The 20,538-nt window shown below is 39.6% G+C and overlaps 1 long non-coding RNA gene across 1 annotated transcript; it reads left to right on the forward strand.

Annotated features, from left to right (window-relative positions):
- Positions 1-4,919: 4,919 nt before the first annotated feature.
- Positions 4,920-18,921, forward strand: LOC113481365. Its single transcript, XR_003398663.1, has 4 exons — positions 4,920-5,022; positions 8,328-8,448; positions 8,845-8,913; positions 18,766-18,921. It is a non-coding gene; the product is annotated as an uncharacterized LOC113481365 (long non-coding RNA).
- Positions 18,922-20,538: the final 1,617 nt, after the last annotated feature.

A 20,538-nucleotide genomic window follows, 5' to 3' on the forward strand; every position in this document is an offset into this window, starting at 1 on the left:
CCAACATTGCAGCTTAACCTGCAGCAGGAGTGCCCAGGGGAGGATGCAGGACGTACTGCAGAGCATATACGCTTGGCAGGACAGATCCAGCCTGTTTTGAGATGCTGAAGTAAAACAAGGCTACATAAACAAGATACTGCAAGACCTGCTGGAGTAGGGGCTTACAGATCACCAGTGGCAGTTCTTGTGTGCTCTTATCCTTTGGTAAATATGAAATATCTCCCCCTTTGTCACAAACAGCAATTCAGGAAGGATTGTGTATGGAGAAGTAATAAACATGGAAAAGAAATTCTATATGGGGGCTTGCATGAATAAATGGTAGGAATGCCTAAAGACTGGATTAAAGCTTCATTTGCTTGGTAACACTGAGAAGTTTTTGGAAAGAGAGGATGGTTTTGATACAGGACATGGCGAGAAAACAAGGCCAAAGAGAAATTATAGAGCAAATTCTATGTGATATGATAGAAGACAGGAAAGAAGTTAGGAGAGAGCAGTGGAGAAATCCAGAAGGGATTATGATCACATCAGACACAGCTGTCTGTATAGACTGGGTGAGACAATAGGAGTAAGAATTTGTTGAAACATGGAGGGTGATGCAGGCAGGCTATATATTCATATCTGGGACTAAGAAATGAAGGGAAAAGCTTTGAGTATCAATGAAGATGGCAGATGGCAAATGGCAAAGTAAAGGTTTACAAAGCTTCAGGAAGTGGTACCTTGGTGTCTGGGCAGGACTACTCAGAAAGAGGAGCACATGGACCTCCCTGTGTGTCCTGAGGTGAGGGAAATGGTGTTTCCCTTTGGAAGGCAGCTTTGTGAGGTCAGCAGTGAGTGAATAGTAAGCTCATAAATGCCCCAGAAACACCTGGCCTCTGAAAGACTTGCTCCAGTGTCAGGCAGAAGAGGACAGTGTTTCTTGTCTGTTCCTTAATAAGGAGGGGAATACAGTTGTCTGTCCTGGCTCCATCTAGAGACACAGACTTTCTTCTCAGAGAAGGAAGAATGTTTTCTGCTGAGATCCTTAACAGCATGGCTTAAGTTCATCTCTCACTCCCAATTTAAATTCATTAGATATGAATAACAGGTCCCAAGTGGACAAATATGAGGTGTGGGAAAGACTTCTGAAATTCTTTTGCTTTGGCAACAATTGATGGATAAAATTTGGTTTGTATTTTTCTTTTATGTTTTTGTTTGTCTTTTTGTCGTTTGGCTTGTGTTTGTTAAATAGTTCTTGCCAAATTTATTGGCCTTTTACAAAATACACAAGCAAATATTAAATTGGTAAACTTCCTTAAAAATTACTTATAAACAGCTCAGGTTATTATGTCTATACATTTTATCTCTATAAACATCCACATAATTTATATTTCATAATTCACATTCATCTAAGTATAATATGAAAATATTGAGTTACAGGAAATGATATGAGACTGGGTTTGAATACTATAAAAGAACTGTAGAATACTCTTCTTCAGCTATGCTCCTACCAGAAGTGTCAGATAGAATGTCATTGCAACAATTTCACTTTGAAATCTTCTACATGCATATGAAAATCAAGACAACAACCTCTGCAATAAATTCTACCTTGCACAGAAATAAATAGTGACATCCACTAAAATTATAGAAAAGGGCATGACTTTAATATTAGTTTTCTGTAATTGCAATTGTAAGACCATCGTATACATCAACATAATAATAATGTCTGAGGTTCCTACCCAGAAAGCACAGTTTCTCTCAAACCTTCTGTTCATTCATTTAAAAGCAGTGTCAATAGGTAATAGCTTTCACTACTGTATATGCATCTCTCATCCTAATTTAGCACTTTGTATTATTGGACTTAATTTAGGAAGGACTTTCCAACAACCTATCAGATATTTAAAGAATACACAATACACTTTTACTGGTACAGGTCAATTATTTAACTGTTGAAAGCTTGAAAGCCTCTTTCAGCTCTCTGTATCTATTTCTATATGTAGGAATTATGAGACCTTGAATAATGAACGTGTTATTTAAATTGTGCTGTGACACTACATAGTGCTGAGAAGTCATTTTCTACAGTTCACTATTCTCATAGTCAATGGTGCTTGACTTGATTACCAGTGCCTCATAGCTAGAGTAGATATGGGCAGTGTTTTAAATTTGTTAAAAATTGGTTAGATAAAATTGTCTTGAATGAAATAGAGTAGGTTGGAGAGTCTATTCCTTCTGATAGTTTCCTAGATGAGTCTTAATTGTCGTGCATAAAATATCCATGATATATTGCATTTTTGCATGAAAAATACAATAAAATAGTAAAGGAACAGTGGAGTGTTCTACCTGGACTTTACAAAACAGTAGTAGAGGAGGCAAACCCAGCCTTACAATCCTGCCTTATATTCCTAAACCACAATTCAGGACAACTGTGGTTAAGGAAATGTTGTGCCCATGCTTATTCCTTCATGGGTAAGGAAAAGGTGAGCAAAGAGATAAGTTCTTAGCATCCACTAGTTCCGCATGGGTCAACTTACAAGGCAGATATAACAGTTAGCATTATAACTGTAAGGTATTTGCTTTCTACTGGGACAAAGGAGAAAGCAGAGGACATTGTGTCCAGTACTGCTCTGTACCACAGGCTGCTCTGCCTGTGCAGCTTCCCTCCACTGGGATCTGAGTGCTCTGATACAGGGGACAATTTTCCTAACAAAACTGCTTATACCCTCTAGTATTATTTGCTCAGTGATGCTACTTTGACTCACCCAGCGAAGTCACCATTTGTATTATCATGATGCATCCATGTAAGAAATGTTTTGCTGGTGTAGCATACGTGTATTCCTATATGATAAAGCACTAAGAGGTTAACTTACAACATCTGGGAGCCTGGAAAGGACAGATTTTAACAGATGGGAAAAAACGCAGCTTTCTATGAGCAGCAGAACTACTGAAGCCTGTTTTGCTAGAGGTTGTGTGTTCCTTGTCACCTATATGTAGGTATGGCCGGTGGGTACGGTGTATGCTCTTAGCCAGCACACTGCTCCCAAACAGCATGCGTACTGTAATGTCTGAGTTTTTGCCTTTCCCCAGTGGAGGTCACTAAATTGGGTTACTCTCCTCTACTAAAACCTGTAGGAATTTGATAGTTTGGAAGTTCCTACCTTTAGAATATAAGACGTACTTGAAAGGCAGTTCTGGAACACAGCTTTGTTTCAGATCAAGACAGGATCAAGCTGAAGTGTCACTGAAATCAGTTCATCTGTGAAGTGTGCTGCAATTTCAGTGAATTTTCTGGGGACCAATAAAAATTTCTGTTGGAAACATTTTGACCCGGTGTCCATGTAGGTCACCAGTCTTCAGATTTCACATCTATTTCTCAGAGCTGAATAATATGCTACGAGTCAGGACTGGCTGTACCCATGTCACAGCTATTTTACTTGCACTTGCATGTCGTCTTCTTCCTTTTGAGGCACGTGGAACAGACACTGTTTATGGTGCAACTGGTTTTGAAACCCCCGCCTTGGCACACATATACACACACAGAGGGTTTATTTCATTCTTCTCTTTCACGTGAACCAGAGATAAGCCATGTGTTCTTGTCCCCACACCTTTTTGATCAATTTAAATATCTAATGAGATACTAAAAAAATGCAAAAAATGAATCTTTATTTCAAGATACTAGAATTCTTATGACATGGATTTGAAGCAGTTTATGATCAAATAGTATTTTTTAATTTGTCTTGATTCATGTGAAAGTAATTTGAATCCACATTAGTATTCTGTGAACTGATCATTAACACTTTTCAACTGATTTAGTAAACATATATTGCTTCCAAAATAAATAGAAACAGGAAAGGAGTACAGTTAGTGTAGCTGAGGCATGAAAACACACACATTAACATGCAAGGCAAAACTCCAGTGTTGAAATGGGGCAGCACATCAAAGTTCTTTTTCTAGCTGTGTTTTTTGCATTTCTAGAAGACGCTTAAAAACAATAGACTGAACATCCTAAAATCCATCTTTTAATAATGTTCTTCATACTTCACTACAAAATGGTGTACAAACTGTATTAAATGAATTGGCACAGCTCCTCTGAAAATATTATGTAGTCAGAAAAGGTTACATGGTGAAGCTAAAGTGCACATCCTCCAAGGGGTTTGGCTCTCTGATATCCAGTGAGACATTTGCACAGCCCTGTTTGGCATATAAGGCTTCTCTAGGGGCTGAGTGTCTGTCTCCCAGACAAAACCAGTTCCAGCTCTGATCCAGAAGCCATAAAGCCATAGTAACACATTGCTATGTCCGAACCAATAAGCCTTCCTCAAAGCTTGAGCCTGTCAGTACTGGGCTAATGCACCTTTGTCATGTTCAGATCAGTGTTGGCCTATGTCCTGCTAGTGTGGCAAGCAGGTAGAGGGGTTCTGGTCTCCTTGTCTTTTGCTGGGAACTGCCCAAAACCCCAGCAGACTGAGTGTGGAGCCGTGTTTAAGCCAATAGGTATGCCCTGTAGTATTTATACTGTTTGCTTGGTGATAGAGATCTTTTCCTGAAGACAGAGACAGAGGCATCTTTTTTCAAAAAGAAACCCAGCATCCATAATTCCAAAATGTAGCCAGGGCAGTACTAGTTCCTTCTGCAAAACAGCAGTTCAGTGGCCAGTATTTGGGAGCTCCAAATACATCACTGTCTGAATGTATTCAATGTATTCTGCCTCTTGTGCCTCCCATAGAAGTGCTTTGGCCTCTAGTTAGAGCCTGCTGGGGTATGGGGAAGGAAACTTCTTTCAAGCTTCCCCAGTGGCATGAAACTAAAAGGATTAATTGGACTAAAGAGACACAGCAAGTGCACAACACATTTTTTTACTTGTATGGCTGAGACACATCCCTGGGAGAGGGGAATACTCTTTTATTTCTGTTCTGTGACCTGTTGCTGTGTTTCAGTTTAGAAGTTAGGACACCTGGAAATGGCCTTTTTTCCTCAGAACTGGTGGGCTACCTACTAGCTATTGGGTAAAAGGATGAGAGAACCTGCCACCTCTTCCTCGAGGGAAAGGTCAGTGCCCTTTTTGAGGGATTTGCTGTTACCTCACCTAAGAGATTCTGCTCCACCTGTGAGCTGCTTACAGAAATACCAAATTTTATGATCCTTAATGGGCTGAGGCATGAAAAAATTGTTCAGCCCTGCTAACAGTGCTTCTGAGTGTTACCAAAACCATAAGCACATAGAAAACTAACAGACCATAAACACCTTGGCTGACAGGAGCTCAAAGGCTCAGCACTGAAACAGTCTTTTACTTCAAGGCTCAGTCTAGGTGCTTTCTGTAGACCTGTAGATTTTCTGAATGCTACCTGACTAATACTTTGGATAAAGCTGGGAATGGAGAATTCCCTGCACCTCTGCAAAATTTCATGTTGGACAGTTATGTGAGAGGAGCATTTATTTCTGGGAAGGAATATGTTAATCATTAGCTTGTACAACGTGGGCAGCATCTCTCTCTGAAAACTCCATAATTCCTCTGCGAAAGCTGTAGGGGTTTTGGTGCGATGTAGCTCTCTGACAACTCTCTGTGTGTGTAAGGGCCATGCAGAAGGGAGAATGACATCATACTTGTGTTTTCTAAGACTTCTGGATTGGTCCCCATGCTGCTAAAACCGACACTTTCAGGTGGTTCAGGATGGATGCTGACAGCAGCTGAGAAATATTTGGCACAGCTCAGGAAAAGAAGTGCAAAGGTGACAGTCTCCTTTACTAGCTAGCTGGGGCCAGTTCAGTTTGCACCACCTGCCAGCAGACCCAACTGCGCTAGGACAGCAGCCCCTCCTTGTCTGTGGATTCATCTGGACTTGAAAGGGTCTGCGAAGACTTGAATTCAATATTATGCCTCATGCTGGGAGGATGATTCAACCTAGAATCTGCTTCTACTTAGACTATTTTGTTTTAATATCATATAAAAGGTCTTGTAGAAATACGGTAAATATCTGCAGTGCCCCACTTTGGTCTGTTTTCTCTCTCAAGTCTCTCAGGGTCAACCTTGTCACGGGAAGGTGTATTTCAAATTTTTCCTTTTTGCTTTGTCACATCAGCACTAACGGAGTATTCCCTCCCTGGAGAAACCAAGCACCTTATTTTGAAATTTTAAATTCTGGTTCCATGTTAAAGCAAAGATTTTTGCAAATACTGCAAACACTATTGCTGACTGGCAGCTCTGTCTCAGCTGCACATATGGAAAGATGAAAATTTTTTGTGAAGAGGCATAAAGTGCTTCTTGAAGCAGAGATGTGAATTCACATCAAATGAAATGTGTGCAGGGGTTTTTTTTTTTTTTTTTCTATTTTTTTGCATTACATTATAGAAAATTGTTCATTGTAGATTATAAATAGTAATGATCTGGACCACACTCTGGTGTATTCAGTTCCAATTAGAAATGCATTGAGCTACCAAAACTGGTGCACCCAATCCAGCTTCCTTAGGACTGCAGGTATCTTCTACACAAATACACCTTTAACCAACTGCATATAAAAAGAGCAATGATGACATCCAGAGGACAGATAGTTTAATCATAGGTACTGTAGGTATCCTCAGCAAATTTCCTGGGGATATATCCCTCACCTACTTTTTCTGTTTAAAGTCTGTTCCTATTAAATCAATTATTGTCAGCCTGCTGAGTTCCTCTAATTCTTAGTTTTTATGAAACTGACCTTGTAATGTTGAGTGTTTCACCTCCAGTGCAAAAATTATATGTGCAAAGTAAATTTTCATTAGTTTCATAATTTTTGTGTGCACTATCGTTGTCACTGAATCCAATGAAAAAGTAAAGCACTAAGCTATTGGTAAACTTCAGGTTAATAGCTGTCTGGCTTACTTCACCTGTAAGTGCTCCTACTGTGGAACCTCTCCCTATATGTAGGTTTTTATCTAATCTGTCTTAGTAACCTTCCATACTCTGGTTTGGCAGTTATTTTTGGTTTTGATTTTGTTTGCAACTGCAAGAATATTGGCCAGGTACACCATATGTAGAAGCCACTACACAGAAAAGCCTCTGAATTCCACAGAAATATCTATGGATGGGTGTCTATTTTACTGACAAATTTGGAAGAGATACATTACCAATGTTAGTCTGTTAAGCACAGCTCCACAATCAGAATTTAATTGAAGCATGTTACCTATAATAGGTTCAGATATTTGTGTTCTTCAGCATTTTATGAATTCAGAAACAGATGGGCTATGACCAGGAAGCAGTGGAGAACAGACTGGCGTAAAGCAGGTTGGCTCTCTGACAAGTGCAGGTACAGCTGTGGTATGTATTTTATTCAGCATGCCCACCTACTGTATCAGCAGCCTGCCCTACCAGCAATTCAACTACAACTGACTTAATGAAGAGTAGAAGTAAGCATGAATCCAGACTTTCCATGGATCATAATATTTGAGAACCCAGAAGAATCAACATGATGAAAATCATGCCAAGTAATTTTTTTCTCCATCTTTACATGCAAGAGATAACAAAAACACTGGTATCTTGAAGGGGAAAAAACCCCACAAAATTTAATCAAATGATGGTATACTAAAATATTACCCTTTTGATCTTTGTTAATTGGTTTTTTTTAAACTAAACAAAACCTTAGCTAGTAGCTTATAGCTTAAATCACCATAATTGTGCCAAGGAACATGATGAAACACTATCTGATTGCTTCTGTTAGTAAAAGAAGAGAGATTATATGGGTGACAGAGGGGCCAGTTGTGGAAGGTTTCATACAAGAAGTGAACAGTTTTGCTCACTTGTGCCAGTCTGCACCTTTGCAAGTCCCATGGGGTAAGAAATTTCAGTGGCTAAAGAGGTGGTGGAAAAGAATCCTTGATCTGAATATTCCTCAGTTGGAAATGTGATATTTGCTATTTTGTGCATTTAAAAGAGGTGCTTCGCTTTGTCTTTTGGCATTCCTTACACACCTGGTTCAATAATCTTGCGTTTAGGTATATTGTACCTTTTTATCTCTATTTCTATATCTAACATCATATATTATAACCTGCGCTAACCTACCGTAACCCACAAAGTGAATTTGGAAAAACAACAACCCATAATTATTTTATATGGTGATTGTCTGACTTGAAATATTGAGGTAATTATCAAGTTAAATTCCTATGATCCCTGCAATTTCTATGAAACCTGGAGATGTCAGTACTTGAGTTCTGGCATATCTCTTAAAGTAAAATTATACCACTTCAACATAAGGTCGTAATTAAAGATGTAACGAAGCTAAGTGAAAAATGGCTTTATGATTTGAATAAAGAGCAGAATAATCCCCATAATTTTAGAGGGTGCAAAATTAAACTAATTGGCCACAAATTCCACCATTCAGGTGCTGCATACTGTAATACATATGTGGACAAGACTCTTGCTGATGCAGCTGGACGAATGCAAAGGAGAAGTCTGGAGTGTGGATCCGGGAAAGAGCCTGGTGGGACCTCTTGCTTTGGAAGGTGAGTGGCTTCTTCCAGAACACAGCAAAGACTTAGGAAAAGCCTAAACGAGAGGAGTTTTTAATAAATGTGACTCTACTGTGACTTGTTTGGGAGACAGAGAAATACTGCTTTGGTCTCCAAAGTGAGATTGTGGGACACATTGCATTTATTTGTATCTGGATTCCTAAGAAAAACTTTAAAACACAGCTAAATAGTATTTTAAGAGCTCTAATGAGCAATAGAATATACAACCTAGTCTATATGTGTATGTGTGCTTCTGTGTGCATATATGCATTTATATTGTAAGCCTATATGTGGACTGGTGCTTGAAAAATGAAATCCTAGAAAGCTAGTATGATTTTAATGAACCTTCCACGGCTTTATTTTGAAGCTACTTCCTTCGGTGTGGTGCAGGTGCTGTAGCAGTGGAAGCCAGCAGGTTTCAAATGCCAAAGACACAACTGGGAGAGTCACTTCAGGACAGTAAAGCAAAGAGCTGCTGTTCAGGAATTCAGTTTCACAGTGGAATTGTGCTAGCTGAGCGTATGTGCCATGTGTACTGCTTACATCTTGGACTCCTGAAGATTTTCTTTTCTCTCATTCTCTTGTCCAAGCTTCACATTTAACCTTTGAGGCAGTTTTGAATATATCCCTTCATCAATCGTAGTCCAGTAGCACTAACCTCAGGCAGCTCTTTAGTGTTTTTGACTCCCTTCTCACACTGTTCCTCCTCAGGGTTTTGCTGGTCATTCTCATTTCTCTCCTGATGATTTTGTCACTTCTCTTCAATGTAAAACTCAGGGGATCTATGAGACTGTACACTGCGACTGTGTTTGTGATGTTGGGGCCTCTGCCTGATGCTACACTTCGCTTCATTTACCTTTCTCATTTCATTGCTTTCCCCATGTTCCAGTAGTGCTGCCTGCCCCCCCGTTACTACTATAGGGCTGACATACTGTCCGTCAGATCCTGTCCCCTCCAGCCTCCACCAAAATATGTTACCTTTCATGTTGGTGACTCCCTCAAATACACTAAATCTTCCGTGTCCTCTAGAATTTTTTCCGTTTGGTTTTAAATGTCCCCTAGCTGTTCTGATGCTGAAAAAACACCTCTGGACCTACCGATCCTTCACAAGCTTTTTAAAACTGTTCTCTGGTATTTCTTCTGTCAGCATTTTTACAGCATTTCAAGACTAGTTGGTGTCACAAAAGGAAAGAATATTTCACAAGGAGGGTAAAATACTACAGTCAGTTCCATACAGGCTTAGTTCTGAAAAGTCACTTAAGTGAAGTGTGATGTTGGATGACGGGATTAAGTGACAGCTATTTGAGATTTGTCCAGACACAAAAATGTACCTAAACTGTAGCTCTACTTTTGTTTTTCAGATGACAGGAAAAAAATAAGCTTTAGGTATGGAAAAAATAAATAAATAAATAAATAAAAGATATAGTCCTGTCAGCTCCTCAGGTACAGAGATGGTCCCATCCAAAACCTGCTACAAAGGACCCCATTCTAGAGCACCAGTATCTTTGCTGTTAAGGTGATGAAGGATGAGTGCTCTGGACACTGGCACCCATTTATGTTGGTGAGAAATATCTCTTTGCTAATAGAAATACTGGAATGTGATCTCTTGCACTTAATGAGCTCCCATGAATGCTGGGTAGACCCTGGAGCAGTTTCATCCTTGTCTCTTTTCTGAAGCTGGGTGCATGTGCCAGCCAGTCCCACAGCCAGTCACATTGAATATCTGCAGTGCTAAGAGTAGAAGTCAAAACTGTTCCTGAAAAGAGTTCAATAAAATGATTCAGGAAAGCTTCTTCATTAAAGGAGTCGAAGCATAAGGATAGCGTGATTTGAGTCCTGCAGTATTTTCATAACTGCAACAATAGACACAATTCTGCCTTCAGATCTCCACAGGTGTTTGAAGGGAAAGCAGGTGGTGAGCTGAGAAATTTGGCTGAGGAAAGCACTCAGGTACTTTACTGAAGAGAACAAAATAAGATCTTACATAAAGAGAAGTTGAGATGTTCTTCAGCTTCAAAGTAGAGCAGAGCAGGAGAGTTTGTTAGGATCAGCATTCAATTTGCTGGTTCTGATATGAGTGCAATACTCTGACATCACCAGGGAAATGCTGAAAGGTTCTGCTCTCTATCCCAGGTGCAGTAAATCTGGGAGATTTCAGTGAGAGCTGAGAAAATTTTGTATGTGCAGCATAAAGGGGATGAGTTCAGATTTAGTGGGAAAGGGTTTTCATGAGGCAGTGTGGTTATCGCGAAGAAGATAACATTTTAGATGCTGTCATAGAGTAAACTGAAGAAGTATGTAAGAAAGTAGATAATAAGAAAACTGAAACAGCAGTATTATTTCCTTGTCCCCCTTTTGACTTTGGGTTTTCATTGAATGAGCCGTGAAGATGTCAAAAGCAAGAGCCAGAGCATATTTTGTAGGACTTGAAGTGCTCTCCATCATCTCTGCCAGACAGTGTATATCCCTGCTGGAAAGGATGCTGGAGAAATAGCATCCTTTTTGATAGTGGCTTAGACCTGAAAGTGAGAATAATAGCTCTGACTCAATCACAGGCTGTTGTGGAGGGAGACTAATGCCAGGAGACATGGCTAATTCTCTTTCTTTGTGTCAATCTACTTTCAAAATACAGCACATGCCAGTTATTTCTCTTGGAGAGGAAAGAGAGGGAGCTGATATGAAACAGAGATAAAACCTGGAGCATAATTAAACAGGCATTTTTCATACCTTTATCATTGTCTTTCTCTTCCCTCTGTGCTTCTGTGTCTTATTCTTTCTACAGCTATTGCAAGTGGGATGGATACTGAAGGAATAGCAGCTATTTTTGATGCCAAATAAGTACTCCACGTTTTATCTGATACATGGCAAGACACATTGAGGCATTTTTGTTGTGCATTGGATTATCTAAAGCATTTTATTAGTAATCCATCATACAACAGCATTATGTTACTGGAATTGTCACATCTTCACATCAGTTTTCAATTCAGTTTCTGCATTTTCCTCACACTTCCAGCAGTAAATATTTAAAATAATTGTAATTAACCAAACTAAGATTGCAGGTAATACTGCTTTGACTTGATGTTTTATTACACTCATTTTCTTGTAAGACCTAGCATTGTAGATTGGCTCAAGATGGGGACAGGTACCTTTTTGTTGTTCAACTGATATTTCAAGTGTCTCTTCAAAGTGAACTAGCATTTCCATTATCCCTTGGCTTTCTGGTGAATGGGGTGGGACAGTCCCAGTTGCATTCATACTAAACTTTCTGCTTTAAGTGGTGGTGGTTGACTCCACTTCTTTCTTCTAGCTGAGGACATTCAGAGTAGGGTTTGAAAAAGTTTTAAGACAGTTTATGATACTGATATAACCCTCAGAGGTTCTCTTGCTGCCCTGGGGTTGGGATAGTCCCAAGTGTAAGTAATATTTTTGTCTAAGTGACACTAGCTTGTTCTTAACACTCCATGAGGCAGCTAGGAAATCTCATGTTACAGAGACTCATCCACAGCCTATGCCCCTGAATAGATCTCTATGGTAAAACTCTTTTTCTGTTGCCTGAAGTGCTGACAAATCTGCCCTGAGAGCCTTGACCTGATGCAGAGAAGAGCCCAACCTCCCTTAGGCTCAAGGAGTGGTAACCCTTCTTCCACACTCCATGACCTCCTGTAAAAGAGCAAGTCTGCACTGGGTTAGCATGTTGAACCAAGTTGGGGAGTATAAAGGGCTATACATACTACTTCTAAAGCTACTACTGCATGAGGCAAAGGCAGCTTTACAGACCCTATTTGATGCAGAAACTATTTGTCTTACTGTTACATGTAGTTATTCACCTGACTGTCCCTCCTGGCTCTTTACCTGTTTCACTAAGTGGCAGACAAATTCAGCCCTACCCCATCGCCCCAACACCTTCTGAAAAATTGTACTCTCTGCCACTGCAGCAGCAATAGAAATGTCATTGCTGGCAATGTCTTGGGTGAATGGCTGGAGCATGGAATATGTAAAATGGAGCCGTGAGTCTGCTCTGATGGAGAGGAGCATATTGATTTGTTTAAATGCGTATGCTCTGGATTCTTGTGCTTCCTTTTGTCTTTTTGCTTGTGTTTGCCTTTCACCTTCACAGTGATATACAATAAGTACCATAGATCTGTTCCAAACTGTCACAGTCACGGTATCTGTTGTTACAGATACACAGAAGGGCAGGAAATGTTTTTCTGTTCTCTTTTAGGTGGCTTTACAGTTACAGGGCTTCCTCTGTGAGGCAGTGGGGACCAAGGTGTGTAGAGCTGGGCTTGTCCCTTGCTGAGGCTCCTCAAGGGATTTTGGCAGTCATCCTGGAGCTGATTCCATTTGTATTGTGCTGCCCAAAGGAGATCTCAGCCTAAGGTTTGCAGATGTAGTCTAGATGTTGTAGATGTGGATGTTACCTGAATCCTCTGGTAAAATTACTTATATTTTGAAGGGTATTTTTCTGTGTCAAGCGGTTCCTAGACCTCTCCAGTAATGTCAGAGATATTGTAAAAGTGAAAAATGCACCTAAAAAGAGTAGACTGAATTCTGTCACCTGCTACTGTCCAAAGAAAAGGGACCACAGGTGAAGAGATGTAAACTGAGATGGAAGGAGCTTCAGAAATGTGAGATACTCAGGAGAGAGAAGAAGCAGAAGAAAGCATGGGATCAGAATGAGCATGGTGGATTAGTAGGAGCCTTGAGCATCATCTATCTTACTCTGTCCACACTGACACATCTGTGAGCCACAGGGAGATGGTGGAGTTCAAACATGACCCCAGCTATCAAGCTGCATTGCATTTTTAGACATTGCACAAATACCGCTCCATGCACTGTCCTGCTGCAGCTCTGTTATGGTTGCAGAAGGAATGTTTATGGGCCAAAGCTTGCTACTGAGCCTTTTCTCATGTCTTCACTAACGTCTGTTTCTTGTTTCTCTGAGGTTAAATCATTAGGATTTGGATAATAAGTTGGAGCTGGAACACTTGCTCTATGTGCATTTCCTTCCCTGTTTTTAGGCATTCTGTGCATCTGACATCATCTTGAAATCTGTCTCCAAATACAAAAACCTGAAAAAAATATAGCTTGGTTATCAAAATAGCATGGCTGCAATTCTGTACACAAAATCCACATACAATGATGCTTGATCTTTGTGGAAAATATCATCAAAGCAGGATCTGGTTGACAGTTAACATGTGTAGCCTTACAAACTGCAAGTACATGCTGTGTCAGGAGTTGTCTGCATGTGCCCCTAAATTTTTTAAAAGTCACTCTTCCCCTATGGAAAAAATAGTTGTTCAAAGTTAAAGTTAGCCTTTCCAAGGCACAAAGGAAAGCTTACAGGTAACAAGCTGTGATTAATTTTTTGTTTGTTTTGTGCACATGCAAGAAAATGCTGTGATGGTTTGTGATGATGAATCATTTTGTGTGTGCAAACTCATCTCTCATATCCCTGGAAAAAGCGTTCTGTATTTTGGGACCCATTTCCTTGTTATCAGAGCCACTATGTTAGGTCTTATAAACCTTTTCAGAAACCGATTAAGCTTCATCTAAAAAAGCAGTTGGGTTTTTGGCCCTCAGTATTCCTATTACTGGGCAGCCATTCCAGGGCTTTTATCCATCCTATGACAGCCAAAACCATTTTATTTCCAACCTTAGTTTATTCATTGCCAATTTATGTCATGTGAAGAAATGAATGAATTATCAAATATGCCAGACTGCAGAATAAACAAAAGTGGTGTCACTAAACACCATATCCAGCATTTAGGGAGCAAACCTAAAGTAGATTCAGAAAGAAAAATCAATGCAAAAGGCCATATAGCTAATTACCAAGTACAATAAATGACTACCATGAAAAATAGGCCATGTCGAGAATAATCTCTGTCAAATGTAGCTAAAGACTGTCCTCCTTAATCCGTTTAAGAATTGAGAGGGTATTAAAACCTGGAACATGTAAATCAGTTGTGAAAGTTTACAATTGACTGAACCTTGCATATCTCCAGGTTGGTATGTGTGGAGGGAATTCCAACATGTCACTTTAGGAAAACTTAAGATAGCCAAGACTGGGTGGTGTGGAAGAAAACCTCTACCAGCAAATCTCAGATTGCTGGCAAACTAATGTTAAAAAGGGTGCTGTGTTTCACAATAAAGCATTCCAACAATGTGGATGCTGTGATATGATCTCTCCAAAAGGTGCAGAAGGTGAGATAAGCATCTGTCTCAATTCTTCGCAGAGCCGTTGGGTTTGACAGTAGCAAAACATATGCTGCCTGGCAGGTGAGCCCGCATTTGATCTACATAGCACTTTCCTTTAATGCCTATGGTCCTGGCAAGGGCTGCACGGCACGTAAGATGGCTTTTAGTTAGTAAAATGGGGTTTTCATTCTCAGGCTTATGATTTTGCTACAGAATATTTAGTGGGTTTGGTATTCCAAAGATGCAGCACTGAGCACTGCTGAAAGTCTAAAGGTCTGGACACTGAAAGATTTTGAAAGAGTCATAGTCCTGGTGTGGAGGTCTTCAAGTGCTCTTATCCATGGTGGGCTTGTTTCACATTAACAGTGTTAATCCTTCCTACGGGAGGTGGCTGAGGGTTCAGGAGTGCTAGCAAAATTTGAAATGATGCTGTTTTCTCACTGGGCTCAGTGATCACCATAGAAAACCCTTTTGACAGCAGTGTACATGTAGTTATTTCTCAACAAAGCACAGATTTGTATGATCATATTCATGAGCAGAGGAGCATGTTAACATGTACCACATCCACCCAGAAGATATTATGTCTTCACAAGCAGGGAAACTTTTAAATAAATGAATGAAAGGGAGTAAAACATCATCTATTTGTGAAGGGTCAGATTCACAGACTACTTCACTTCCCTGCTGCTGTGCTGTCTTCTCAGTTGCAAGTGCTCTCCCGGTATCGTCGATATGTTAATTATAACTTACTTTCGTAACTATTTGTTCAGTGTTCATTTCTTACTGGTGATACCATGCAAATGGCTTTCTATAGTTTACTATTCATCTCTTAGAACCCACTCTTCTTTCAGGATGAAGCTTTTCTTTGCATTGCTATAGTCTCCTTTGCATTTCTAATAAATTTCAGCTACATCAGCTTTCTGAGCTCTAGGTCATCAGGAATTTTAGCACGAGTAAGTATATCCATTGCATATTAGGCCATTTGGAAACCAGGTTAATAATGAACATGTCTAGTTTGGGAAGCAATGCAAAAAATCTGAGTATTTGTTGTTTGGCCTATCTCAACTGTTTGTGTGTTTGGCTGCAAATGGACATATCCCTACCTCTGAGGATCCTTTCATAGGATTCGGCATGGATAGAAAGTTCCACTTGCACGGATGAAACAGGAGGATCAGGGACATAAATAGCAGAAGTGTGTATAGAAAAAAACAAACAACTCAGTATATCACAGTAATAGTAAGATATTAATAAATCTTGTCATAGTGCAAGACTGGCTTATTCTATAAAAAAACCCCTTTCTGTTATGTTGTTAATCTGAATTCTAGTAAACACAAAAGATGCTATCACATATAGTATAGCTTGTTACCTACCTCAGCATAGAGGTTGTCCTCACTAATTGGGCACCCTTAAAACGTGGGTGTTAGGAAATGATACAGAGATTTGTTCACTGAAGTATTCCTTTAGTCCAGTATATGCACAGCCCAAGTAGGTTGCACTTAATAGCTAAGAAGATAAAAACAAACTGGACTTTAAATAGTGTCCAGAGCTATGAGTAACTATAATAAGGTTACACCTTAAATTACTGTAGAGATCAAAAATAATAAGCCCAACAGCCACAAGACGACAATTTGTTATTTTGGATGAGCCAACTTTGAAGGAATATGAAAGGAATGGAGAAAAATGAATTCATATGCAGTTATAGCAGATATTACTTATCACAGAGTAATAAGATAGTGGACAGCCCAGACTGCAACTTTGAAATATAGATAAAGCAAACTTGCTAATAGAAGGAAATGTGATCATCTGTAGCATCAACAAACTGTTAGAAAGGGAACAGTGTTAGAAAAAGAAAATAGAAATTAATAAAAGAGAGCTAGAGCCCAGTAGTAAATTGGAAAGCAGTTGTTGAAAAGCACATATTAATGCTCTCTTTCCTTCTGTTGCTGCTTTCTCTGCCTGGAGTGAGCGCTCCTGAGAGATTTTGTTTCTCACTGCCATGATTGCTCATTTTTTCAGCAGAGATAATGAGATCGAGGCAGGAATAGCCACCTTTCATTCTCTTACTCCATTTCATTTCTCTCCTCCAATTTCCACAACAATGGCAGAGAAAACGTCAAGGAGATGACTTGAGAATAGTTCATGGTCAAGAGAAAAAAAGACCCTCTGCAGAGGAGTCCTAGATGGAGTTTCAGCTGGGGCAGGGCAGACTCCTCTCCCTGTCTTCCCCACTGAGCTGGGTTTCTCCATCTTCACATGACTTTGTGTGATCCTGCCTGGGAACCACAGAGAAACTGAGATGGGCCAACAGAGGAAGAGCAAGGCAACCATGAGACTTTTTGGATGCTGGGTTGCGTTGGTTCATCCAGCAGTGCACCACCCTGGATCAGTGCTGTGAGGAAGGTTTCATATGGAATAATCTAAAATCTGTGCGTGCTTATTTTCATAACAAACTGCTAGGAATCATCCTAGCCAGGTGCTTGCAGTCAGTGCTCAAAATGGAGGTGCTCCTCCTTTGCTGTTTCACAGATATCACCTGGAAAGCACAGAACAGGAGGACATGGTAAGGAAGGTGTGTGCCCTGCAGTGCACTTGTGCAACCAGAAGCCAAAATTAGCAGGGGGACCATCTAATTGTATTTGTTCTGCTTGCAAATAGATAACCCCCCTGCTAATTTCAGCTTCTGCTTACAAAAGTGCTCTGCAGTATTCACTCCCTGCTTCCTCCTGTTCTCTCCGTGATTTTTTTTTTTCTTCTCTCAGATGTGATTTCCTTACATTTCCAGCTCTATTTTCTCAGTCTTTTCATCAATATTTAATATGTGAGCTGAACAGTGGGCAGTTACCTTCCTTTTCTCTTTTTTTTCCCTCTAAAAGTGCTGGTACTCAGCGCTGGCTGCAGCAGCGCTTGGCTCCTGGGAGCATTCGCTCGGTTTGAGTACTGCCTGCATTAAGGAGCCAAAGCCTAACCTGAGGCTGCCAGAGGGGGTTTAAAAAAGGCAATAATGACTAATTGACCTCTTTAATGAGCTTAGGAGTTATAAAGTAGATAATTGCAGTGCATATGACATATTTTATCTAGGTTTTCAGAAAATCTCTGATAAGGATCTACATGACAGGCTGTGAAGATGAACCTAACAGGGGCTGAGAAGGACATGGCATAGAAATACATGAAAGAAAATGAATTTTCTGTACTGAGAGATCTTTGTCCCCCAGAAGGCAAGAGTTAAGTGTGATTAATACCTGGATTCATAGTTTGATTTTAAATAAATTACCTAGCTAGAAAGACCCACTGTAACTCGCTGTATGTGCTGATGATACTAAATTATGATGCATACTGAGCACAAAATGAGTGGCAAGAAATATTCATCGTGCCTTAGATCAGCTCAGTAATTGAGCTGACACATGGCAAATTAAATTTATTACTGAGAAATGTGAAATAATGCACATTGTTCTTGATACAGAGATGACAAACATAAAGTCCCTCTAGAACATTTGACAAAACAGCCTTTACTAGAAGTTAAATGTCCTAAACAATGTATACAGGGAGAGAAAAAACTTGAAATACTGAATACAGATGGGACTGGCTTTGGCATTTGGTTTTCTCTCTATTACAGTGGATTGCTCCTGCCCGTGCATTACTTGTTTTTCCAGTTCAACACAAAGCCCTTAAGTTGCTCAGGTTTTCTGAAATCTCCTCTCCATACCTTGTGTTTTTATTAGGATGAAAAACAAAAAAGTGAGCTGGATGCATGAGGGAAAGTCCCTCAGTCTTGGAGCTGGAAAAGCATGGAAAGTGCAATAACTGAACTTCTAAAAATGTGCTGGAGTGACCACCCTGAAAACACCATCTATTTTACTCTTGTATTGGTGGCAGTAAGGTAAAGAGAAATGAAAACAGCTATTTCAAAAGACATTGTACCAGGAGTCAGATGAAATGGATGATACGGGCTTGGTCATATGTCTGGCTTTTCATAAAGTGCACACTCGGTGTTGTTAAAACAGCTTATGGCTAAAATTTGATGCACACACCTGGATCTTGGGAGATCTGATGAACTAATTACTTAATCCCGATTTAATAGCCCAGGGCAGTGTCTGTGTGATTTGTTTTGTGTTTCAGGGTTAACACTAGCACTTCCCATTATCCTTCTGTGTGGCTGCTGTGATTCCCAGCACCTATTTTCCCCTCCTTACAGTCATGCATCTCTGAATTCACTGGATTCATGCAAGATGGAGTCTACTTTTCTATTTTTACTTCTCTGTTTCCATCTCAATTTCCAGGTACGATGGGGCAGTTTCCTGTTAACAATTGGCAATAGAAACTGGTGCTCAGAAGATGTTGTGAGAGGACGGTAATGCAAGGAGGAGCAGAGGTAAGGGCTTCCAGGCATAAACAGAGAAAAATACAGACATTTGTAGGAGAGACGGCCAAAAAGATGATCAAGACTGCCAACAGTGACAGAGTAAAACCAGAAAAATAACATATATCTGACTTTTTTTTTTTCTTTTTTCTTTAAGGAAGGGTTGTGTTGTGACACTTGGGTAGAAGTCTGTGGTGCTTAAATTCTTTGCAGGAGAGGGAGAGACACAGTCACGGGCAAGTCAGAGAGCAGTCCCTCTGAATGGTGCTGATGACCACAGGATACTTGTAGAGCTTTAGTGACACCTTGATTACAGTTATAATACACATAGCTATGTGACTTATTAAAATTAACATCTTACCAGAATTAGTAATTTCAGTTGCTGCTGGTGGATGCAGACTTATTTCTGTGGTGTATGCTTTTCCTTTCAGTTTTTCAGCCATCAGGATAGTTTTGGTTTCAGCTTCCAGTGTTATGCTGATGACAGATCTATGTGATTTGTTTCTTGACTACTCAAAGCCATTTAATCTTTGAAATTACTTTGAATGTCAACATTTTGAAATGTCTCTATGAAAATCTGTCAGTATTCTCTTAATTTTTTACTCATTTCTTTTACCATCTGAGCTCTGCTTCGTGAAGGCAAGGAATTGCCTCTTTTTCAGGATCATATTGCACATTCTATTTACAAAGCCATCTTTTTGTGATTTCAAAGCATCTCGCAAACCAAATATACACAGAAAGAGAAATTAAAAGTCTTAACTTTCTAACACATTTTACTTTCTCCTGGATTTCCCCCAGTAGAATTCAGTTGCAAACACAACAGCATTTGATTCAACTCTTAAAACATACCTTATTAATAATGAGTTTATAGGGCAACAGTATAGGCCAGATCCATTCCTGCTTTTGCAATTGTCAGTGCAATCTGACTTATGATTTGATTTTAAATTGGACTTCTCATGAACTTAGCAGACAGTTTTAAAGTAAAAGCCTATGCTTTTGAGTGTTGGGACCCTCTTGGTATCTCAATTTTTGAACAGTCTCCTTGAGATTCAATTTGGCTTTGAAAGTTTTAAGTCAGGAAGTTTTGGTCATCAAATTTTAACTGGAATTTATAATTTATCTGACAAAAATTGATAGCTTTTTTTTATGAAGAGGAAGAGTCTTGTTTACTCTTCTGTCAGAATTCTTAGAATAAAGGATTTTTTTTTTTAAGTAAAAGGAACATATGGTGATAAAAAATTAAAATTGGAATAGCATTTTTGAAGTTGGATAATATATGAACTAGATGTTGGGAATGAATGAATTTTACCTCTCGTATCCAGCTCTACAAAGTCTCTGGCACAAGTCTATTGAAAAACTGGTGGTTCTGTAATAAGCACAGGAAAATTTTTCAGGATGAAGGTGTTAAATGGTATTTTAAAAATTATTACTGGCTGGTACTTGCCTATATCTGTTGCAGTAATCCACCCTCAAAATTTTGCTCAAGGTACCACCTGCTGTTTAGAAAATTTCCATTTTCTAAGAACTCTAAT

Source organism: Athene cunicularia (assembly GCF_003259725.1).
Source record: "Athene cunicularia isolate RWA chromosome 5 unlocalized genomic scaffold, athCun1 chr5_part3, whole genome shotgun sequence".
Taxonomy (NCBI): domain Eukaryota; kingdom Metazoa; phylum Chordata; class Aves; order Strigiformes; family Strigidae; genus Athene; species Athene cunicularia.